Here is a 3,028-nt window from a genome sequence, read left to right on the forward strand (position 1 = left end):
TATATATACATATATATATATATATATGTGTATGTGTGTATATATATATGTGTATGTATGTATGTGTGTGTATCCTGTTTGATTAAAAAAATAATAATACACATCAGTCACTACCAAAGTCTGTCTTGACTAGTTTCTAATATATGAGCAAAATAGGCAGAGTCATGTTCTGATGCCAACAATGGCAAGTCAATTGTTGACATCCAGACATTGGTGAGTACATTTTACAGTCTTATAGTGCAAAGAATATTGAGGAAATTAAGCAGTGGAGAGCATTAAAGCAAAACGTGGGGGAAGATAGTATGGAAATAAGCTGTCAAGCTATTATGCTTTTCAATAGAAACATTTCTGTAAGTGATTATCAAATTCAGTTGTAAAAACAAATTAACATGTCAAATTACAAACTTTGCCTGTTTTTAGGGCTTTAAGACTTGTCTTTTTTTGTTTTGTTTCTGAATTTCAAATCCTTCCTCATGTAACATGTTTGATCTGATCTCTTTAGGAAATGCAGGCGTGCAGATGGTTCCAGTAGGTTTTCATCTGGGCTTGATGTTTGCTGTTGCCTTCCTGCTGCCAAATCTTTTCTAACTCAGCAGGATGACCACACTTTGCATCATCGCCATCATCATCCTCATAATCAGTGGAAATAGGAGAATCTTTTTGCTATAAAACTGTTAATGTACTTGTAAAAAGTTGCCCACCAAATGTTATGATAATTTTCAAGCAAATAATTTGTATATTGGGTCCCAAATATAATTTGTTTTAATTTTGTGAGGTTAAGTTTTTTTTTATTTTTTTTTATTGAACCATAACTTTTTTAAATTGGGTATAATCATTACACTCCTGGAAAGAAAACAATTAAAAGATGTTTATTTTCAGTTCTCCAAACTTTTTCCATTTTCTTGGTGCACTGTCTATAAATTTATTGGAAATTATGTAAATATTTAACAAAGTGTGAATAAAGACATTTAAAACTGTATTTATTATCCTATTTTAAAAACAACTTGAAGCCTTGCAGATCTGATTCTGTAAGAGAAGTTAGGTCACGAATGTATTCGTAAAGATCCAGGAATTTTGCCAGGACTTGAGATTTTATTAAATGTTAAGTAAAAAGACCAACTCTTTCAGGGCCTGTCCTGCTTTTTATGCCACTTTTGTTGTGAAAAAGTCCTCAACCTTCAAAGCAAAGAACAAAAGAACATATCCCTTTCTTTCACTACTGGTACATACATTTCGTCTAAGGACGCAAAACATACCCGACCATTTAAATAAAAAAATGCATAGGAAATAAGGTTTTACACATGTGCAAAAACTATAGATTAAATTCAATAATGTTCTTCAGTCAGGTCATCTGGACGGTTTCTTTTTTTGCTGAGACATTTTGTCCTTTATCCAAAGGACTTCAGTTTGTTGGTGGCTCCTCTGACTAAATAAGTCCTTTGGATGAAGGATGAAACATTTCAGAAAAAACAATCAAACAAACAAAAAAAAAAAAAACATTCAGATTACCTGACTGAACATTGTTGGATTTTTACCTGGATTATTGAGGATGAACTTTGGTATAGTTTATGCTGCAGTGGGTTTTTTTTTAAACTGCAGTTTCATAGTCATTTTTCAGACTAAGCAAAAGCCAAAATGCCAAAGGTGAAAAAACACATTTATTGTGAAGAACATTCCTGACTTGCATAAAAATGTCAAATATAACAGTTTACATTCACAAGCAAAATTTTGCTGCATTGTGTTGACACTAAAAGAGCAAAAACCTTGACATACAAGAGATTACTGAAGGGTCAGGTGCATTTATTACATCCTAAATCAGCAGTGGTGGCTTGTGAAGTTTTATATGGGGTGTCGCCATCTAGTGGCCCAAAAAATACTACTACACAGAAGGAAAAGAGCATTTCTTCTTAAATTTGATAAACAAAATTATATTTGTCCATGAAACCCAATGAATCCAATCAGCTACTTAGACTACAATCATGTCTTAAAGACATAAAAACCTGGATGACCCTAAATTTGCTGATTTAGAACACAGACAAGACTGAGGTTTTAGTTTTTGGACCTGAGCATCTTTAATTTTTCAGTCTTTCTCCCTCCTTGGATGGCATTAATCTGGCCTCCAGCTCTAATGTTAATAATCTTGGTGTTATTTTGATCAGGACATGTCTTTTATCCCCCACATTAAAATTGTTACTAGAACTGCCTTCTTCCACCTGCGTAATATCACTAAATTAGAAACATTTTATCTAAAAATGATGCAGAAAAACTGGTGCATGAATTTTTCACATGTAGACTGGACTATTGCAAGGGTTTATTATCTGGATGTCAAAATACTTATTTAAAAAGTATTCAGTTGATCCAAAATGCTGCTGCCAGAGTCATAACTGGAGCTAGTAGGAGAGATCATATCGCTCCAGTTTTAGCTTCTCTCCATTGGCTCCTTGTCAAATCCAGAAATGAATTTAAAATCTTACTTCAAGCCTATAAAGCTCTCAACAACCTAGCTCCATCTTATATTACAGATTGCTGTCCCACATTTTCCTAACAGAGCACTTTGCTCTCAGACTGCAGGCTTACTCGTGGTTCCTATAGTTTCCAAAAGTTGAATGGGAAGAAGATCTTTCAGTTATCAGGCTCCTCTCTTGTGGAGCCAACTTACAGATTCTGTCCATGAGGCTGACACATTGTCCAGTTTTAAGAGTGTGCTCAAGACTATCCTTTTTGATAAATCCTATAGTTGGCTTGTTATGCTGCCTTAAGCTACTAGAGGACAAATGAATAGATACAAATAAACGTGTGACATGGAGGCTGCACAGCTGCAAAAAGAAAAGCTTTGCAGAGAGTGGAGAAGGCTGCACAGAAGATTGTTGGAGTCAGCCTCTTCACTATCACAGACATCTACACCTCCAGACCCTGGAAGAGGGCCACTTGCATCATGAAGGACCCAACTCACCCAGCACACACTTTTTGCCCCGCTCCCCTCAGGCAGGAGGTTGAGGAGCATTAAGTGTAGAACCACTAGACTGAG

This window comes from Nematolebias whitei, chromosome 16, assembly GCF_014905685.2.
Source record: "Nematolebias whitei isolate Nwh7 chromosome 16, NemWhi1, whole genome shotgun sequence".
Classification (NCBI taxonomy): domain Eukaryota; kingdom Metazoa; phylum Chordata; class Actinopteri; order Cyprinodontiformes; family Rivulidae; genus Nematolebias; species Nematolebias whitei.